Source organism: Alligator sinensis, unplaced genomic scaffold (genome assembly GCF_000455745.1).
Source record: "Alligator sinensis unplaced genomic scaffold, ASM45574v1 scaffold907_1, whole genome shotgun sequence".
Lineage (NCBI taxonomy): Eukaryota > Metazoa > Chordata > Crocodylia > Alligatoridae > Alligator > Alligator sinensis.
In genome coordinates this window covers 650,017-658,345 of record NW_005841925.1, presented here as the reverse complement: position 1 = coordinate 658,345, position 8,329 = coordinate 650,017, and the positions used below count along the sequence as shown (strand labels likewise).

The 8,329-nt window shown below is 47.6% G+C and overlaps 1 non-coding gene across 1 annotated transcript; it reads left to right on the top strand.

The window, feature by feature from the left end:
* The first annotated feature begins 6,903 nt into the window (after positions 1 to 6,903).
* Positions 6,904 to 7,071, top strand: LOC112549527. The gene has a single exon (XR_003092977.1). It is a non-coding gene; the product is annotated as a U1 spliceosomal RNA (small nuclear RNA).
* The last annotated feature ends 1,258 nt before the right edge of the window (positions 7,072 to 8,329 follow it).

Genomic DNA, 8,329 nt, shown 5'->3' with positions numbered 1-8,329 from the left:
TGCACTTGTCAGTGTTGAAACCCATCCTGTTCTCATCCGCCCACCCCTGTAACATGTCCAGGTCTGATTGCAGCCTATTCCTCCCTTCTAGCATGCCCACTTCCCCCCATGTCTTAATGTCATTTACGAATTTGAACAAGGTGCTTTTTACCCCCTTGTTCAAGTTGCTGATGAAGGTGTTGAACAGTGCAGGCCTGAGGACAGAGCCCTGGGGAGCCCCACTGCCCACATTCCTCCAGGTTGAATAAGACCTGTCCACCACCACTCTCTGGGTGCGGCCCTCCAGCCAGTTAGTGACCCATTTGACTGTGTAGGCATTGATGCCACAGTCACCTAATTTTTTAATGAGAACGGGGTGAGAGACAGTGCTCAAGGCCTTCCTAAAGTCCAGAAAAGACTATGTCCACTGTGACACCTGCATCCAAGGATTTTGTGACCTGGTCATAGAAAGCCACCAGGTTGGTCTGACAGGACCTGCCTCTAATGAACCCATGTTGGTTGCCCATAAGCATGATCTCCCCTGCTGGTCCCTCTCAAACATGTGCCAGGATAATTCTCTCAACAAGCTTACCCAGGATAGAGGTAAGACTAACAGGCCTATAGTTTCCTGGGTCCTCCTTCCTCCCTTTTTTGAAAATGGGAACCACACTGGCCCTTTTCCAGTCCTCTGGCACCTCACCAGAGTACCATGAGCTCTCGTAAAGCTGTGCCAGGGGTCCCACAATGACCTCTGCCAATTCCCTCAGCACTCTGGGGTGGAGATCGTCAGGACCAGCTGATTTAAATACGTCCAGTCCCTCCAAAAGTTCCTGCCAGAAGTTTAAGGGGAAGACTAAGACTAACAGTAACTTACATCAACAGAAAACTCTTTTGTCCGCAGGTTCCTGCTAGACTTCTGCATGGAGCAATCTAAACTGTCAGACTCTGTAAGGCAGGGATGACCAAGCCCCGGTGCACGTCTCTCTATGTGTTGCACACAGCAGATCAGGGAGGGAGCAGGTAGAACAGTGACCCAAATGCAGTAGCTCAGTGGTGCTCAACCTTTACATACAGTGAGCCTGCCTGGGCACTGTGGGGCACCTCTCCCCTCTGGTGGAGGAAGGCATGAGGGAGAGGGAGGGGTGGCTGCCAATGTTGGAGGGAGAGAGCAGGGACAGCTGCAGAGAGGATCAGCAGCATGACACAGGGCAAGGAAGGGGATGCATGGGCATGAGATGCTTGCTGCTGATCCCCCATGCTGCAGGCTGGATCTAATCACTCCAGGAGCCAGATCCCATGCACAGGCCATAGGCTGAACACCTCAAGGCTACTATCTTTGGGTTCTAGTCCTATAAGCTTATGGACTCTTCATCTTCTCTTGGTCAGCTTCATTGTCTTCCTCTTTGGGCCCAGTCTCCTTGTCTGTTTTCTTTTAGGAATACAGGGCCAAAGACTCAGCTGCCCTGAGTCCACAGAAACAGTGCTGGCCCTCCCACGCTTTGATCTCCACCCCCAGCCAGGCTCCACAGTAGCCCAAGTAGATCCTTTTCTAGAGTGTCAGCCTTGTGGGTGTTCAGTATTTGTCATCCACTTGTCAAGAACATATGCCAGTTGAAAATAAACATGCACAGGACCCTATAAAGCAGTGGTGGTCAACCTTTTTGGCAGGTGCACCACACAGATCAACTGCAGATCCTTCCTCAACCTGATGAAGGGTATTTGTATCTGAAAGTTTGCAAAGAAGAATTTTTCCAACTATTTGAGTTGGTCTAATAAAAGATATCAGATTTACCCAAAGAACCTTGTCTGACAAGTTAAGCCTGGCACTCTCCCTGAGTGCCATTCTGGTACCCTTCCCCGGCCTGATATATTGCTCTGCTATCTTCTCCCTGCCATATCTGTTGCCTTGTTCCCTGCTTCCTCCCTGACCTGCTGTGTGCTACACAGAGAGGCTGCCTATGCTGGGGACTAGCTACCCCCTGCTATAAGGATTCCTAAACTGTGTGTTCTCTTTACTTCACTGGTGCATGAAATAGCTCTAGGTAAAATAAAAAACACACAAATACCAGTTTCATTACCATCTTCAGGGGGTAGAGGAGGGGAGGCAGGATCCTTTTCCTCTGTAGCATGGAATCTCTCAGTTCTGGGTCAGCTGCTTTTGAGCTTGGTGGGTCCCACATCCAGAAACAGTCCGCTACACTACTTAGAGCTTAGACTTCCTATGAGGCCTGGTCCACACAACTAAGTATGGTCACCACAGCTATAACACACCCTCTAACCATTGTCTGTATACCAGAAAAACTCCTGCTAATGCCAACTGAAGAGGTCTTCTGCTGATTTGACTTCTGTTGGTTTGGTGGAGGGAAGTCAATGACGATGTTGGCAGAAAGAAAAAAAATAACCTTCTGTTGACCAATATTCCATCTTGTTGAGGAGGGTCTGATCTCACATTTTCACACCTATCACAGGAATGCGCATATATGGGGGACTTAACAGCAATCTGATATCAATCAGAAATCAGTCAGATTCTCCAGATTGTTCCAGGGTATCACAAAGGACCCTTGATGATGCCACTGCCATCTAGTCAGTAGCAGGTTGGATGACCTCTCCCATTCAAAGTGGCTCTCATGTTATGGAATAGGTTGAATTTGACAAACAGGAGGAACTGGACCTCCTGCTTTCCAGCAAGGACTACAATATCATAGGGATAATAGAGAACTGTGGCACCAGTCACCCATGGTAAGGTACACATTTTTATTTTTTAAAAAGCTGACTTCAATAAGCTAAGGACTTTAGTGAGTTGTGTCCTACAGGAACATGGACTACAGGGAAACAGTGTAGATGAAGAGTGGTCATTCCTCAAGGACACAATTCTTGGTGCTCAGAAATTGTCCATACCTGTATGCAAAAAAGATGGTACAGGAGCCAGGCAGCCATCTTGGCTCAATAAGGAAGTTGCAGACCTTCTGAAAAAAGAAAAGGAGGCTTACCAACAACGGAAGCTAGGAATAGGCCCAAAAAAGAACTACATAAGGTGGGCCCACACCTGTAGGGGGCAGATTAGAAAAGCACAGGCAGTGACTGAATTCAGGTTAGCAACCAAAATCAAGGACAATAAGAAGTCCTTCTATAGGTACGTAGGTAACAGGAGGAAAACCAGTGGAAACGTGGGATCACTGCTGAATGCATCCAGGAGTGCTGAATGAACTAGCCGAAGTCATCGCAGGACTGCTGATGAACTTCTTTGAGAATTCGTGGTGCTCAGGAGATGTCCCAGAAGACTGGAAGAAGGCCAGTGTTGTGCCCATCTTCAAGAAGGGGAGGAGAGAGGACCCAGGGAACTACAGGCTGATCAGCCTGACCTCAATTCCAGGAAAAATCCTAGAACAATTTCTCAAGGAGTCCATTTACAATAAGGTAGTAGAGGGAAAAATTCTGAATGACAGCCAGCACAGCTTTGTTGCAGGTAGATCATGTCTGACTAACCTCATCTCTTTCTACAACCAGGTTACTCACCACCTGGATAAGGGAGATGAGGTTGATGTCATTTACTTGGACTTTAGGAAGGCCTGTGACTTGATGTCCCATGAGGCTCTCCAGGTAAAACTAGGGGACTATGGGCTCAACAATTCAACAGTCAGATGGGTGGGAAACTGGCTGTGGAGATCTGCGTTGACCTGATGGAAGATAGCCATTGGGGTCCCCCAGGGTTCAGTACTTAAACCAGTGCTTTTCAACATCTTCATTAATGATCTGGATATGAGAGTGAAAAACACACTGGCAAAGTTCACCAATGACACAAGCTGTGGGGAAGTATGGCCACACATCAAGGTAAGATGACAATCCAGGCAGACCTGGACAGATTAGTTAGCTGGGTGGACCAGAACCAGATGCTGTTCAACACTGAGAAGTGTAAAGTGCTCCATCTGGGGAGTAAAAATCCACAATGAACTTACAGGCTCGGTGGTGAGCTAGCATCACATCTGAAAGGTACCTAGGGGTCATAATTGACCATAAAATGAATATGAGCCACCAGTGTGATGCTACAATTAGCAGAGCAAACAATACACTGGCATGCATCACCAATGCATCTCAAGCAAAACTAAGGACGTTATTCTCCTGCTCTACTCGGCATTGGTGAGGCCGCAGCTGGAGTACTGCATCCAGTTCTGGGCGCCACACTTCAAGAAGGATATGGAGAAGCTTGAGAGAGTCCAGAGAAGAGCCACGAGTATGATTAGAGGCCTGAAGAGCAAGCCATATGAGGAAAGGCTGACAGATATGGGACTGTTCAGCCTGGAAAAGAGAAGACTTTGCGGGGATTTGGTGGCAGCTTACAAATATATCAGGGATGAGCATCAGGGGCTAGGCATGTGACTAGACTGTGGAATAGACTCCCAGTGGGGGCGGGGGGAGGGGAGCTGGTGCCTACCCTGGAGATCTTCAGAAAGAGACTGGATGCACACCTTGCTGGGGTTATTTGATCCCAGCAGTCTTTCCTGCCCACAGCAGGGGAAAGGACCCAATGATCTCATGAGGTCCCTTCCAGCCCTAAATTTCTGTGAATCTGTGAAATACCATTTCTTTCTAATTATAGTATATAAGCAAGACAAATAACCCTCTGACCTTTGGGAGGTGCCTGAAAGTTTTAATAAGGGCAATGAATGCTCCAAGCTTTTGGCTAAAATCTATTTATGAATTCCTTTCAATATGAAAAAATGCAGAGGTCAATTTAGGACAAAGACTACTGAGGACTGAGGGTTGCTTTCCTCCCGGAGGTGTGGAAAAGTAGAGAACTTCCACATTTGTCTCATCTCAATTTCATCTATTTCCTTGATCTTTGCTCCCAACTGGTCCATCTTTTCTTCACTATCTGTATTTAAACATATTATGGCAGCAGCTGGGGGCCTCTATGTGAGGGATTGTGCAGAGAAAGAGAGAGAGAATGAGAGGTACAGTCTCCGCTTGAGATAGCCCCTTGACTAAGGAGATGGAAGAAATGTTATGTCCATTTTACAGACAAGGGCACAGAAAGACTAAGTGACTTGCCTAAGGGCACACAGTGAAGCTAGGGCAGAGCTGGGAACTGAATCCAGTTCCCAGAGTTCTTCACAAGAGCATCCACAGTAACTATTTAGGTGATCACTTTTGTGACTGGGGCTATTTCCAACCTTTTAAATGGGACTGTTTTTGTGACAGTCACCACTTGGCCAACTCATGGGGATCAAACAGGGGGCTTTCAGGGTTAAAAGCATGAGCTGCTACAGCCTGGGCTTGAGAACTAGGACTGTGGTGCTGGGGGCTGTAACGTCCCGTGCCTTCTGAAATTCAGGCACCAAGGTGGGACTTTAAAAGCTCACCTGTGTGTTAGCGCTGAACCAACTACAAAGTGTTGCTGTTGTGCAATGTGAAGCATTTTCCCATGGGAGTAGATAGGCAAAGTGCCTCTATAAGGCACCCCCAGATTTTATGTCTAAATGAAAAAGCAAGACTAAACATAGAACTCAGATGCCCTTCTGAGCATCAAACACTGACCCTGTGGTAATGGTGAGGAAGGATGTTTGCTTATAGCTGGCTGGCTCACTGCTCAGAGGGCTCAGAGCTGAAGTGCAATAAGAGATGAGTGGCAGCACCAAAGAGCTTTTCCCTACTTTTCCCCACTGTTCTCACTCTCTTGTAAAGAAGGAAAAGCCAGAGGGAGGCCTGCTCCAAACTCTCCAAATCATAGGCAACGCATAGCGGGGACTCAGGGGGGCATGTGCCCACCCTGAGATTGGCCCTCGCCAGCTGGGGAGTGGGGAGCACTGGCCGGTGCTCCCCACGAGAAGTGCCAGTGGCATTTCTGGTTTTGCTGCTGGCACTTCTGGGGTCGATGATCGGCTGCTGGAGAACACCCCCAAGTTGGTGATCAGCACGCCCAGTCAGCGATCGGTCACTGGTTCCCCCCACACCAGAGTCAGGAGGCACCAGTTGCCCATGCTCTGAATTCCCCTCTGTCCATTCCCTGATATCCACACTTGTCGTGGAGGAATTCTCTCACACGTCACAGCACAGACAGTTCTGAGGCTGCTGTTTCCTCCTGCACAAAGGCAGGGGACTAAATACCACATTGTTAGTTTAGACCCTGCTGGGCTGTGAGAAATGTTTGAACAATAATTGCCCAGAAGTTCTTGCCTGTTTTGACTTGGGACATGCAGTGGCAGTCAGAGGCCATCAGGTGAGGGAATTACCACCAGAGGGACCAGCCTGTGTGAGCAGAAGGGAGGTCTAATGTGGTGGGGGTGGGGAGAAGGGCTGGGAGAGTCCAGGAAGGGTCAATGCTATTTAGAAGCCAACTCCAATTAGAATGGAAAGACACAAAAGCACGAGGAGTGAGGGAATGGAATGCTTCTGGCTCTTGAACTTTTGTTCCCAGCGCTGTTTTGATCTGGCCCACGTATCTCCTTTGATGGAGCCTTTAACACAGAACAAAGCTGATTAATGACTTACTTTGACTGTCCAGCCACTCCTTGCGTCAGCCATTTGGGTCTCTTCTGGAAGATGAGTTTGTGTTTGCCTCACCTTGGCAAAGGTCACCAGTGCTAGAAAGTGGTGTGCAATGAAAGCACAGCAACTTCAGGGCTTGAAGCTGTTCTTTTCCAACCTGTCTATAATAGACTGGTCCTGGGAAACAGGGCAATAGGGTGATACTGGATGCATCTACACATGTGCTTTAATGTGCAGTAGCCTATTTTACTGTGCAAATTAAAGCATCATGTAAAAAGCCTTGCAATTACACTAATGCGCAGTAAAATAGACTACTGTGCATTAAGCATCACTTTAAAAAGGTGCACTTTCAGTACTGTGCATTAGGGCAGCCTAATGTGCATTTATTTAGAACCTCGCCTTGGAGGTACTAAATTTAATGCGCATTAGGAAAAGTTCATTAGTGCATGTGTAGATGGGCTCACTATGATCAACAAGGTGGTTTTCCCAGGGTGAGGTCTGTCCCTTGCACTCTGGGCAGGTCGACCCCTGACAGTTTCCCCAAATGCAGGAAACTCAACTGCACAATTTTGTGGCAATGGGGGACTGTGTTCATGCTTCCCCCATGGCTTGCTCTTTGGCCTTTTGGCTAGGAGCAAGCGAGACTAGGGGGCATCCAAACCCCAATGCTCCCAGGCTCGGGTCTTGTACATAGGATGCCTGCCATAGATTTGGGAAGTGTCTGAAGTCTCAGACTGATGGGTCTAGAAGGAAGGATACTTGCCCAGTGGTAGATCCACACACACAGACAGGTTTGAATGATTGAGCTCTGTTCAGTCGAAATTTCAAACTTAAATGATTGGGCTTTGCCCAGCAGAATTTGGAACTGTTTTGGCCCTTGAAAACAATTTTAAAAAAAGAAAAAAAGAAAAAGGCGATAAATATTGGGCCTGTGTGAATAGGGAACTATCTGATTCGGATTCGGCCAATTTGGATGCCACCAATTCAATTTGGAGATACGGTCATAGGGTATAATGGGGAATCAATGAAATATCTAGAACTTTGTTGTTTTTTGTCCAATTTGGAGAAAACTTGCAGGGACGGTAGCCCCTGGTGAGGCCACAAAGGCTGCCAAGTTTCAAGGAGATCGGTGAAGGGGTTTGGGGGAAACTGTACCTTAAGCTGCAGACAAGCAAAACTCATGACATGGGTGACACTGTGTGTTAAGGCACAGCAGGGTGAGAGCTGCAGGCCTGCTAGCCCCTGCTGAGGCCACAAAGTCTTCCAGCTGCTAAGAAGACAGGTGCAGGGGTTCTGGGGCCCTGCACCTCTAGCTGCTGACAGGCAAAACTCGTGACATGGGTGCTTGTGCAACTGACTGTCTCTGTCTTGGAGCAGAAGCAGTTTGGCTCTGTATTGATTATTTCCTCTCCTTAGCCTGTGGTTTTGTAGGTGTTAATACTTGCTCATTAACTCGTTATCTAGTAGCTACTAGCTAGGTCCTCTGTATTGAGCTGGTGCCTGAGTGAATCATGATTGATTGCAGGGGTTTAGGTTGTAGCCGTGTTGGTCTAAGGACATAGGCAGACAAGGTTCCTTGGGTGAATTTGATATCTTTTATTAGACCAACCCAAATGGTTGGAGAATAGTTATTAAGCAAGCTTTCGGGTTCAAAAGATCTATTAGGTCCCTTCCGACCCTGAAACTATGAAACTATGAGGCTGGATACTTACCTGGCTGGACTCATTTGAGTCCCGTTTTTGTTTTTAGGGTGAGTGGTTTTGTTTGTGTTTTTGGGTTGTTCTCCCGCCCTGGCGGGGGGTCGGGCTAGAAGATCTATTAGGTCCCTTCCGACCCTGAAACTATGAAACTATGAAACTATGAA